Source organism: Vombatus ursinus, unplaced genomic scaffold, assembly GCF_900497805.2.
Source record: "Vombatus ursinus unplaced genomic scaffold, bare-nosed wombat genome assembly UNPS02009205.1, whole genome shotgun sequence".
Classification (NCBI taxonomy): Eukaryota; Metazoa; Chordata; class Mammalia; order Diprotodontia; family Vombatidae; genus Vombatus; species Vombatus ursinus.
Genome location: NW_020948983.1, coordinates 48,369,589 through 48,383,865, shown reverse-complemented (window position 1 = coordinate 48,383,865; position 14,277 = coordinate 48,369,589).

The following is a 14,277-nucleotide window of genomic DNA, read 5'->3' as shown; positions in this document are numbered from 1 at the left end:
GGGCCCAGTCAGAAGTCTACAAAGAGTCTGAAATTTCTTATGAGAAGTGATTTCTACGGGTCCCAGTTAGAGAACTGGATAGTTTGCTTTCACTAGTGCAGGCATTGAAATAATGTCTTTCATTTCCTCTTAAACTTGAAATAAAAGTCTTAGAATGTCTGGTTTATCACCAATGTTAGTAGACCGGTTCCATTACTCCATAAATATGCCGCCTGCTCTCTTTCAGACTCTTTAGTTAAAGTACCATCAGTGATATTTTCTCCTGGAAATGGATGTTTAAGGTTAGGTTAAATCTACTACTTTTGAACGAATGAATAAAATAATTGGTCAATTAACCAGCATTTGTTAGGTACCTTGTACGTTCTTGGCATTGTGCTAGGATGCCAAAAAAACAAACAAACAAACAAACAAAAAAGTGATACAACCCTGCCCTCGAGGGGCTTACAATCTATGGAGGGAAGACAATATGCATAGATATAGGCATATACAATATAGATTCAAGATCATTTTGGGTTGAAGACACTAGCAGTTGGGAGGATCAGGAAAGGCTTCATGTAAACAGTAGTGTTTGAGCTGAGCCTGACCTAGTAGAATGATAAACTTAGAATCAAGAAGACCTGAGTTCAAATCCTTTCTCATACACTTATCCACTGTGTGATCTTGGGCAAGACTCTTAATTTTCCTCAGCCTCAGTTTCCTCCTTTATAAAATGGGGATGATAATAGCACCTACCTCACAGGGATGCTATGAGGATAACATGAGATAAAGTATGTAAAGTGTTTTGCAGACCTTAACTCACTGTATAAATGTTAACTTTCATGAGGAGGGTATGGGGAACTGCCAAAGCAAAGGTATAGAGATGGGAAAGGAGTTAGGCGTGTAATGAACGTAAGGCCAGTTTGGCTGCAGTGAATGAAACAAAGAATTTACTATGCGACAGATATTGTGCTAAGCACTACCTGGATTAGGTTGTACCATCCTCAATGGAGTCCAAGCCTCCAGGGACTTCACCATGTTACCCAGATGAATCTTGCACCAGTCAGAACCTAGGATGATGGCCTTGGGTTTGAAGTGTTTTACATGCTGCTTCTTGCATTGTGAACTGATCACCTTCAGTTTAAAACAGGGAAGGCTATCAGAGGGAGGCAGTATGGCGTCATGGAGAGAGAGGGCTGGCCTCAGAGTCAAGAAGATTGGGGTTTCACGCCTCCCTCTGAAACACATAGGCAGTGGGACCCTGGGCAAGTCATGTTTCCCTTTCTGTGTCTCATGCAAATCTCTAAGTCCATAAATTTCAGAGCAGGTGGTCATCTTCATTAATAGAGGGGATTTCCTCATTGGGAATTCCTTACACAAAAGAAACCATAGAATTCACACAACTGCTAGGAATCTTCCCATTTTACAGATGAGGAAACTGAGGACCAGAAAAACTACATCACTTACACAAGTTCCCACTGATGTTAAGCAGTAACATCAGGGCTTTAATTCAAACCTAGATCCATTGACTCCACATCCAGCAGTAGCCAGAAATGAGAAGTAAGTTAAGTTTATCTTTGTTATTTTTCCTTCCCGTTTTGTCATTCTCATCCTCTCTTTCAGTACCTCAGGGAACTCCATGGCACAGTGAATAGGGCTGGGTCTGGAGGCAGGAAGACCTGAGTACAGATCCAGGCTCAGATTCTCACTAGCTGTGTGACCCCCACAGACATATCATTTAGCCTTTGTCCGTCTCAGTTTCCTCAACTATAAAATGGGGATAATAAAAATGGCTACCTCTTCGGGTTGTGATAATTAAATGAGATAATATTTATTGTTATTATTCAGTATGGTGCCTGGCACCTAGTAAGTGCTTAATAAATGCTTGCTTCCTTCCTTCCTTCCTTCTCTACCCCTCAAGCCCCTAGGATATATATCTTCTCCTCACTCTGAGCTCAGTCTGTCCATGACCGGACACAAAAGCCCTTGGGTGGTATTTCCAGCCTGCTATCTCCACCGTGTCTCATGATCTGGATCATTCTGATCTCCCAAACTCTTGCCCTTTCCCTACCTCTTCTTCCCACCATGTGACCTTGGACGAGGAACTTAATTCCTCTGTCCTTTATAAAAAATCATGTCCAAACTTGGAATTATGGAAGTAACCAATGACTGCCTACTAGAGTGTAAAAGAATGACTAAAAACCCAAGAGGGATCCCTGCTACTGGGGCCATCCCAATACCTGGGGGGGGGGGTGGAGGGAAGGAGAAGGAAAGGAAACAGGAAGAAGAGAAGGGAACAAGCATTCATTAAGAGCCTACTATGCTCTAGGCGCTGTGCTAAGGGCTTTGCAAGTATTATCTCATTTGATCCTCTCAACAATCCTAGGAAGTAGGTGCTATTATTATCTCCATTTTACAGAGACAAAAAACGAGGATTCTCTCCTGTGCCTCAGGAAATTAGAAAGGGTCTGAGAATGGATTTGAACTCAAGTCTTTTTGACTACCCTGAGCAGTGCAGTGGATAGAGCACTGGGCTTAGAGTCAGGAAAGTTTTTGTTATGGTAGTGTCATTTCAGTTGTGTCCAACTTTTCATAATCCCATCTGAGGTTTTCTTGACAAAGGAAGATTTGAGTTCAAATCTGGCCTCAGACACTTACTAGTTTTGTGACCTTAGGAAGGTCGCTTCACTATAGTGGCAGGGACAAGACAGAAGAAACATCAATTGAGAAACTTTCAGTCAAATAAATGTTCATAATGAGACTCCTGAGCTACCAAGAACAGGTTAAATCATGTTCAATATAGTCTATTTACCATGGCAGGGAAGCATTTAGTGAATTCTGTCAAACCACAACAGCAATAAAGTGGTACAATGGATGAGTGCCCGGCCCAGAGTCAGAAAGACTTAATCTTCCTGAGTACAAATCTGGACTCAGACACTCACTAGCTGTGTGACCCCCAGCAAGTCACTTAACCCTGTTTAAGTTTCCTCACCTGTAAAATGAACTGGAGAGGGAAATGGCAAACCACTCCAGGATCTTTTCCAAGAAAACTTTGAATGGGGTCACAACGAGTCAGACATGACTGGAAAAATAACTAAACAACAACAACAACCTACCTCTGTAAGTACTAATCTAATCAAGTCCCTTAACCTTCCTGACCTCAAATCCTCATCAGTTTAAAACAAGCGGGTTGCACTAGTTAGCCTCAGAGATCCTTTCCATCACTAGGTCTATGAATGACCTTACTTGATACAGGACAATTGATTAAGATATGAAAAAGGGCTACATTCAAATGTCCCTACATAGCTTTTTAAAGAGATTTGGAACATCTAAATTATTCCTCTAAAACTCCTAAACTTTGAAAAGGCAAGCAGAATTATTGATAATTAAATATTTAACAAATGTCTGCTATTGCTTGGGGTTTTAATTTCTGGCCAAATCCATTACACAGTAGAGTTGTGCTTTTTACTTGTACTACATACATTTTATGGTAAATTGGAACCACTTCTATGAACAATGTTTAACAGGGGTGGTGAACCTGAGGCCTTGAGGCCACATGTGGCCCTCCAGGTCCTCAAGTGCAGCCCTTTGACTGAATCCAAACTTCACAGAACAAATCTCCTTAGTAAAAGGATTTGTTCTGTAAAACTTAGACTCAGTCAAAAGGTAGCACTCGAAGACCTAGAAGGCCGCATGTGTCCTTGAAGCCACATCCCCACTCTTGGTTTAGCATATCTGTGCACATTTTGTGGGGGTTGGAGCATAACTTCACTATTTTAAACTCCTATGGATGCTCAGAACTCTTGTATATCTCTCTTTAAGATATATTGTTAATTATGTCTGTGATTTATGTGAAGCCAAGTACTTGGTCAAGAGGATATCCCCTGATTATAGCATTGTTCCTAAAAGGAAATGAAACTTCTGGATAATGATTTGCTTTTGGATGCAGTTTCTAGGAATACTGCATGAAGATTGTGGTGAAAATCCTGGACTATCTTTATGTAAATTTGCACAGCTGGAGTCAGACTTTTCTATGAGGTTTTTGGCATGAGCTTTGCATTTATGTTTATCCTATCTTCCCATTAGATTAGGAAAACCTCTGAGGGCATGGCCCTCAGTTGACTACGTTCTTGGTATGTCTTCTCATAGCATCTAGAACCAAGTTCCCTCAACCCTTTGAAATTATCTTGTAATTATTTTGCATACATAAAGACGGCAAAGGCGAATGGACTAATGCAAGGATCTGGCAAACCACATACAATTCATGTGCTGAATTTGGCCCTTCCTTTAGTTTTATATGGTCCATAAGCTAAGAATGGTTTTCACAGCTTGTGGGCAAAACCAATCTTAGTTCTAAGGGGATACAAAAACTAGCAACAGGCTGATTTTGGAAATGAGGTGTAGTCTCCTGAACCCTGGGATAGTGGAAAGACACTTATCTCCTTTCTTCCTGGCGTTGGAGTGATGAATACCTCATTCAGTTTCTCCTCTGACACATACTAGCTATGTGACCCTAGTCAAATCACGTTATCTTTCCGTATCCCCAATCAACTATCTAACACTGTGAGTTGCAGAGAAGGTACCAATTAGCCTTGGTAGAGGAAGTTCCTCACTGGGAGCTCCTAATGAAACTACAACTTCAATATGTATATACATATATATACATAGATAGATAGATAGATAGATACAGATATATACATTCACATACACAAGCATATATACATAAGGGGCAGCTAGGTGGCACAGTGGATAGATTGCTGGGTCTGAAGTTAGGAAGACTCATCTTTCTGAGTTCAAATCTGGCCTCAGACACTTACTAGCTGTGTGACCCTGGGCAAGTCATTTAACCCTGGTTGTCTTAGTTTCCTCACTTGTCAAATGAACTGGAGAAAGAAATGGCAAACCATTGCAGGTATCTTTACCAAGAAATCCCCAAATGGGGTCATGAAGAGTAAGACGCTACTGAAACAAGTGGGCAACAGCGATAACAATATATAAATACATGTATGTCTGTATATATATATATATATATATACATATATATAATGTACATATACACATATATATTTGTATAAATACGTAGATCTGTATGAAAGTATACACTTCTCTGTGTACATGTTGTCATTCCCCAATCCTACCCTCAACAGAGTATAAGTTTGAGGTAAGGGCTTGTTTTGTTTTTGTCTTTTCATACCCAGTGCTTAGCACAGTACTCAGCACGTAGTAGGTTCTCATTAAGTGCTTAATTGAATTGAAATAAACGTAATGGGTCAATGGAGTGTTTTATGCAGGGAAAATAAAAGTTCTGTTGAGCAGCTATCTTTAATCAGTGGAAATCGCAAAATTAGCTTATTAAAAAAAATAGCCTGGTATCTCTTCAAAGGGCATTAGAAAAAAATGGAAAGCCACTCTCCATGGTTATTGAAGGGAGAAAGGATTAGTCCTTTCTTATTTTCTCATTTCAGTTTAAAGGTTGATGTCTTCCCTTACGTACAAGGAGAGTTAGCATAAGTTATCCAATTATACCCTTGGTATTTTTTTCTAGAAAAATGGTTATGTCTTTATCCAGTCCTATATCTCTCCTATCTTTTTCTTTTTCTGCCTCTGCCTTCCATTGTACCCTTTAGAAACATGCCTCCCACCAAAACACACATGCAGAAAGATATCCATATGGTGGTTCACAAAATCTCTTGCATCTCTATTCTCCTCCTTAGGTACTCTCTCTGTCTCCTGGCACTCACTTTGAAAGTTGTTTTTTCCTTGCTGCAGTCTCCAACATTGGCTGAGTGCTTCCGATTTTACACCCCTAGAGTTACATATGGTCCAGGATGAGGTGTCAACATACTCCTTAAATTTCACTATCACTTCCAAACCTTACTCTGTAACCATCTCTCAACAACCGAGCCTCCTTTGAAGTTCACACTGCCCAGTGATTCCATTCTCACTCCCTTCTTGACGCTACTTCTATGGCACCTTTCTCCAGGTTGTTGCCTGCTAGATTCCCCTAAGATTTTGTTAGTTGGATAACAGTCTTCCTCTCTTCTCTTTGTTTGTCACAATCATTTGACAATTCCAACATTTATTTTGCTGACCCTTCTCCCATCTTGGCCTTTCAGTTCCTGAATCCCAGGTCCTCCATTTCCATTTGAATGTTGTCACCCAAAACTGACCAGCCTCTAACTACAGTCTTCTACCCCTCCACTTCTCCCACATACTTGCCCTTCTTCAGCCTGCTCCTCTTCCTCATCATGACCTCTAGCTCTCCAATTTCTCCCTTTTCTTCTTGTTCGATGATCCTTTGCTATCTTTGCTTCCCTCCCTTCACATCCATTTCAATGACCTACTCACTTCCATCTTTACATCCCTCGTCTCCTTGATTTTTGGATGTTCCTGCCCTGCAGATCCCCAATACTAGGTAACCCTTACCATCCATCTTCTCGGCTTCTCTTCCCAAATTGTTCTGGACTGATGGACAAAATTACAAACCTTTGGTGAGTCCACCACAAATCCACATCTAACTTCTACCAGGCCCTCCTGTGTCTGTGGCAATCCTGTTATTGTGTCTGATTTATAGTCTATTTATTGCATTCACCAAAGCAATCGGTCTAAATATTCTCTCTTCTGAAACCCACAGTTCCACCCCCACTTGTCATCTCTTTCAGCAGATGATATAACAACATATTTTATTGAGGAAGCTGATGATGATCTGAGCTTCCTTCACTCCTTTAAACCTTTCTATGTCCTGATCCATCTATTCTATTTTCCTCCATTCTCAAGCAATGAAGCAGCCAAGGCTAAACCCAACCATTTTCTCCCTTCACTCTTCTTTTGCCATAGGGACTTTCTCAATCCATCATCCCTGCTATCTTTTTCATTGTCAGTTTATGCCTTCCTGTGGGCTTTTTTACCTTTATCCTAAAAATTAATTCTCTCCATCTTTAAAAAAAAAAAACCCTTACCTTGAGCTTGATGGCTTCCTCAAATTTTATCTTCACCCCTAAACCCTAAACCTAATCTTACTTATAACTGCCGTATCTCTCTTGATGGCATCACCACCTTCCCAGTCACTCCAAATTAAGGTCAGTCTGGTAGATAAATTGCTGGACACAGACTGCAGAAGACCTGAATTTAAATCCTGTCTCAAAAACTTACTAGCTTTGTTACTCATTTTTCTCAATTGTGAAACAAGAGAGTTGGATTCAGCAGCCTCCAAGGTCCTTTCTAGCTCCAAATTTAAAATTCTACTGGAAAAATTGGAGGTAAGCCTTCCCTTTCCCTCTTGGTCTCCCCTCATTTCTTGCCACTCAATCGGGTACCAAATCCTGTAGATTCTATCCTTAAAACAGTTCTCATATCTCTCCTCTCTACTTCTACTACCTCAATGCATGTCATTGTTATTTCTCATTTAGACTTCTCAGAGTAGAAGCCCCCTAACTGATCTCCTTGTCTTTAACTTTTTCCCTTACCAATCTACACTTTATATAATCTTCATGATGTGTATATCTGACTACATTCCTCCACTTCTTAAAGACCTTCATTAGCTCTCTTTGTCTAGGTGATGAAAAACAAACAAAAACAAAACTTCTTATGCTGGCCTTCAAAATCCTCTACCTTCTGGAATTAAACCTATATTTCTAAACTCATTTTACATCGTTCCCATTGATACTCTCTATGTTCGGCCATTTCACACTGGCTATTATCTGTTCCCTGATTTCATTCTCTTCTCCCCTACTTCCATGCACTTTTGCAAGCCACTGTCCCCTATGCTTGAAATGGACTGTTTCCACATTTTCATCTTTTGAAATTTCCTCCAAAAGCCTTGTCCAGAGGCTTGTGATGGAAGTGATCCCTTCTTCTCCAATCTCCCAGGTTCTTAATCACATTAAAGCTTTTATCCTTACCAGATTGTAAGCTCCTTGAGGACAGGCACTATGTTGTTTTTCATCTTTGTATTTCCAGTGACTAGCAGTGGATTATAAAGACCACGAACAAAAATGTGGAATTGAATTGAATTAAAATTAAAAATGAAAATCACTGAGCTTCTCTTGAAAAGAATTACACTTAAGGAAGGAAAAAAATCACTGAATTTGTAGTAAATGCTCTGGAACATTTGTTGAGTTTATTTAATTTTTAGCAGACTGGATATTTGAAGGAATATTGTAACCTGAAAGTGGATAATGCCAATAAGTAAGCTTCTGCTATATTTTTGCACCGCATCATTCAAATCAAAGTTTTATAGAATGCTTCACAGACAATTGCAGCCGCCAAAAGAATTAAAATATTTATTCCTTATGGTAATGACTAACATCAGGCCCATTTCAGCCTCAATGGGCAGAAGATTACTTTTCTGTTTTTTAAAGAATAAATAGAACACAAGACTGAAATCTTTATTGTGCAGCCCAACATAGGAGAAAATGTTATTCTGGAAAGCACTTGTGAGTGCAGCCTTCTAAATTTAAGGCTCATTTATTATTTCCCCAAATGTGTGTGTGTGTGTGTGTGTGTGTGTGTGTGTGTGCTTGTGTGCATGCTTATGCACATGAACAAGGAAGGGAGTAAGGGGTAGGGTTTCTACTTAGATTACTGAGTCTGATTCTTGCTTTGTATTTGAGATGGCCTAAAGTATCACCCTTTTTCTTCATCCTCTTTGTTCCATATCCAGCTATACAAATGCCAGTCTGTTCGATGCCATTTTAGATTTAATTATTTAGTGTAGGGAAATCAATTTCATATGCATAAAAATTACTGAACAAACTTAGTTTTGAAATTCTCACTTGGGTGGCAGTAAAATTCACAGCTGGTCTTGAGTACTTGTATAATGATTGAAGTGCCTTATGCATTTGTTATCTTATCTTTTCAGAGCTACATAGAAAATCACCACCCACCTACCACGAGTAATCCTTGTGCATTCCAGTTTACATCACATAAATATTATTAATTTGGCTTGGATCTCTAGAACTATCCTGTAAATATGCAAACCAGAAACCATATCCTAATGTTTTAGAAAGAGTTATATGGCAATGGTTCCTACATTTGGAACTAACCCATTGCTAAATCTTATTGTTTTTACCTTTACTACATCTCTCTCCTATACATCTCCTTTTCTCTGATCACACAGCCCCAATCCTGGCCCAAATCGTCATCACCCCTCACTTGACTATTTCAATAGCCCTTGACCTGGACTCTCTGCTTCAAGTCTCTCCCTACTCCAATGCATCCTTCACTCAGATGTCAAAGTGACTTTTCTGAAGTTTAGTTCTAAATCTGATCATGTCCCTGCCCAGCTCAGTGAGCCCCACTGGCTCCCTCTTACCTCCAGGGACAAATACGAACTCTTCTGTTTGGCATTTAGAACTCTTCATCGCCTGACTCCCTCCTATTTTTCCAGTATTCTATGTATTTTACTCCTTTCCACCCATTCTTCTATCCATTTACACTGGCCTATGTACAAACTCCTCACCCAAACTCAACACCCTATCAATCATCTCTGTACCTTTGCATTGGCTGGCCCCCAGACCTGGAATGCTCTGCCTCCTCCCCATTGGCCTCTTAATTTCCTTGGCTTCCTTCAAGACTCAGCTCAGATCCTGCCATTTGAACAACACTTTTCTTGATCATCTCCTAGTGCCTTATCCTCTAAAGTTACCTCGTTTCTATTTTGTATATATCTTGTATAGAACTACTAATGTACATATTGTCTCTGCTATGAGAACTATCCCCTCCTTGAAAGCAGGGACTATTTTAGGTTTTTCTTTGTATTCCTAATTCTTAGCACAATGTCTGACATATAAGTACTGATTAAAAGCCTGTGGTTTGGGGAAAAAAAAGCCTGTGGTTTGATTGTTGTTGTTTGGGTGCTTTTCAGTTTTGTCTGACTCTTCATGACCCAATTTGGGGTTTTCTTGCCAAGGATACTGGAGTGGTTTGCCATTTCCTTCTACAGCTCATTTTACAGATGAGGAAACTAAGACAACCAAGGTTAAATGACTAGCCCAGGGTCACACAGCTAGTAAGTGTCTAAGGCCAGATTTGAACTCAGGAAGATGAGTCTTCCTGACTCTGGGCCTGGTACTCATCCACTGCACCACTTGGTTGCCCCTTGTGGTTTGATACAATTCATTAAAAGTTTCCCTGCCATAGTAAATAGACTATATTGAACATAATTTAACCTGTCCTTGGTAGCTCAGGATTCTCACTATGGACATTTATTTTGCTGAGAACTTTTCAATTGATGTTTCTTCTGCTTTAGGAAATACAAGGAGTTTAAATCACTAACCCAGGGTCAGAGAGTTAATAATCATCAGAGGTGGGATTTGAACCCAGATCCTCTGGCTTTAGTGCTCTTTTTATTGTACCACATTGACTCCTTGCTTAGGAGGCCTTAGAAAGACCTGACCTCACCCAGTTTGCTCTGTTCTTCTAACTGAAGGGCTCTTAACCTTACTGTTTGTTTGGTTCGCAACATGGCACAGCCCATAGATTCCTAAAGATCCATAACTGAAGGAACTCTCAATTTCAGTTAGGAGTTAGAGTAAATAAAGATATATCTATATATAGATATATATAATATATATATGTGTGTATGTGTGTGTATACACATACATATCTCCCCCCACTTTCATTCAAATAAGTTCACAGAGGTTAAGAGTGCCTGTTCTAAGTGGAGTTTCTTTGGTTTCTTTCCTTAAGACCATCTTCCTTCTCTGTTGTTATTTGTCACTGTGGTTAAGTAGACCACATGTTTCTATTCTCCACCATAACTTCTTCTCTGACTCCGTTATTCACAGCTTCATTTCTTCTAGTGGCTGTTTCCATCCTTCTCTCTCCTGTTCTCTGTCACTGGTCTCACTCTCCTTGAATCTGATGCCCGTTGGACATAGCTTTCTTGTCATTGTTTCTATACTGTGACAAGTCCTGAAGGGTTTGTTGGGTCCCTCTTGTGAATGGGCCTTTTCCCCTTTTATTAGTTCCAGTGATGAGATGGTGCTGCTGACTAAACCCTCAGCTAGTTGTATGGATCTTGTGACAGAAACCTCAAGGAAATACCATACCAAAAGTTATGTAATAAAATTATGTATTTATAAGAACAAAACTTAAGGGCATTACTTTAGTCTACATGCTATATCAAAGTTAAACATTACAAAAATACAGAGTAATATGATGTATGAAAGACTAATGATAAACCCTCAGCTTTACTAAAGCATAGGTGTGACTCAGCACTCCACACCTCAAAAAGTTTCAGTGATTCTCTATTGCTTCTAAAGTAGTGTACAAATTCCTTTACATGACATTGAGAGTACATTGCAATCTGGCTCCAACCTATATTCCAGACTTGTTTCTCATTATTCTTCATTTATTCTGTCAGGTGGCACAGTGGATAGAACACTGGGCTTCGAGTCAAAAAGATTGGAGTTCAAATCAGGCCTTACCAGCTGTGTGACCTTGGACAAGTCACTTAACCTCAGTTAGCCTCAGTTTCCTTGACTGGAAAATGTGCATCCTAATAGCACTTACCTTACAGGGCTTAGCACATACTAGGGGCTTAATAAATACTTGTTCCCTTTCCTTCTTCCTGTTCTCGAGCTTTTCATTGAATCATAGATTATCAGAGTTGGAAGGCACCGCAGAGATCATCTAGTCCCTTCTCCTTCTCTACCCTCCTCTTTACACACGTATTACGCTCCCTTTCTTGGTATTTCTCCATGGTTCCTGGTTACAGTACTGGCGGGGCTTGATTTTAAGTTATCTGAAAGGAGAATCCTCCTTTCCTTCTGGTCAATAAACCAAAGGAACAAATCATGAGTTATAATCTTTAAGGCTTTGGTGCATATAACCTACTTTTATCACTTCGTATGTACAGAACTCTCCTTTTTTTTCCCCACCACTTATTTCTGATCTTCTGCTGTTTAGAGGGCTGAGAATGTCTGACATTTGATAGTGTTGCATTCATCCAGAACATGATGGAGAACCTCCCAAGTCCTGTCAAACCTGATGAATATTCCCCATTTCCAGCGATTTATATGGGTACAAGTAATGCCAGGAAAAAAAAATCTACACACATTCCTAAGGATTATGAGGTTTGGTCCAAGCAACAAAAGGCCTTTGGTGTATAGTTAGTACTTTAATAACTGCATTGAGTGAGGTCCCTGGAGCGGTTTTAGACAAGATGAAGAGGTATGAGCTAGATAAAAGAATAAACTAAGTGGATTAAAAACCCGTTGAATAGCTGAACACTAAGAGTAGTGATTAATGATTTGGTGTCAACTTGGAAGGATGTTTTCAGGGAGTGCCCTTGGGGCTCCCATCTTTGGTCCTGTGCTGATTGACCTTTTCTTAACATCAATTTCATGGATAAAGGCTTAGATGATGGTATCAAGTTTTCAAATGACCCAAAGTTAAGAGGGACAGCTCCTGAAAGTTAAGTGGGATGATGGATGCCAGAATTAGGATCCAAAAAAGATATCAACAAACTAGGGAGAGGTCCAGGCAGGATCCCGGCAGCTAGGTGGCACAGTATATAGAGTGCTGGGCTTTGGAGTCAGGAAGATCTTAGTTCAAATCTGGCCTCCAACAATTATTAGCTGTATGACCCTGGGCAAGTCATTTAACCCCTGTTTATCTCAGTTCCTTCATCTGTAAAATGGTGATAATAATAGCACCTACCTTCAGAGTTGTTGAGGAGTATATTGCCTGGCATATAGTAAGCATTATATAAATATAAGCTATTATTAGCCATTGTTTGCAAAGTGTGGCCCTAGGCACTATCCAACTGCCTGTAAGGCCATAGTTTGCCAACCTTTGAGCTAGATTATTAGTTTGAATTGAGAAAGATGAAACACAGTAGAAGTAAATGTACATTGGACCATTTGGGATAAAACAATCCATTTCACAAGCATAACATAGGGGAAACATGCCTACAAAAACATTTTAAAAAATTTTTTGGGCACAGGCTCAGGCCAATACCTCTATCATCAACAATATTAGGCAAACTATAAGCATTTTAGTTCAGCTAAAATCCCAGCTAGCTATAAAGGCAGAAATAAGCCTTTGGCAAAATGTAGCATTTATGTTAAAAAACAGAAAAAGACCTTAATAAGGTGAACTTATCTAAAATCAAATAACTGGATTTTAATGAATGGCAAGTTCGTTATTGTTAAATTCATTATATATTCATTGTGTATCATTATATATCTATATGTTATATATCATTTTATATATATATCCCTATATCTCATTATGATGTAGTAGCCAAAAAAAAAAAAGATAACGCAAACTTCTACTGTATTAAATGACGTATGGTGTCCAGAACTAGAGAGACAATCATTTCCATATACTCTTTTCTCATTAACCCACATATGGAGTTTTGTGCTTAGTTTTGGTCATCATATTCTTAGAATAACATTCATAAACCAGTGAACACTAAGAGGATAGCAATCTACCTGGAGGGAGGTTTTGAAGTCATCCCATATGAGAATCAGTTGAAAGAATGAGAAATTTTTAGTTTGAAGAAAAGAATGAGGGGACACATGATCCATTGTCTCAAAGTGTTTGAATGATTGTCCTGTGGAAATGGGATTAGATTTATCCTTCTTGGTTTCCCAGAAGAAAAGGGAGAGAAGAAAAATGGCAAGAATAAGGAAAGAATTCAGGACAATGGGTCGAAGTTATAGCGATGACAATTAGACCTATACAGAGGTGAGATGGGTTGCCTTGAGAAGTTATAGGCTCACCCTTACAAGGGGTCTTCAGATAAAGGTTGGGTGTTTCCTTATCAGGGATTATGTAGAGGGGATTTTTGTTTTGGTGTGGGTTAGGCTAGATGGCCTTTGAGGTCACTTAAATCTCCGAGGTCCAAAAGTGTGAAGCAGTCTTGGGAATTTATTTATAAAACAAAGATGTGAAGAGAATATCTAAGATGATGGACACTGCAAAATCATGTTTACTCCAATCACTTGGATAGAATTCCATTTAATTTTGCACATATAAAAAACTACCACAGGAAAGGGAATAACAATAAATAAAAATAGCAACCCATACATATGATGTACTTTAGGGCATCATGGGACAGTGAGAATAGTATTGATAGAGTTCAAATCCTACCTCTGACACCACCCACCCATGTGACTTTGGCCAAGTCCCTTAACCTCCCTGGGCCTCAGTTTCCTCGTCTACAAAATGAGATAGGTAGAACTAGATGGTCTCTGAGATCTGTCCTAGCTCCTATCTAGGATCACAAAGCTTGCTAAGTCCTCACCCAGCCCAGGGAGGTTGATAATATTCATAGTAACTTAGTTTTCTGAC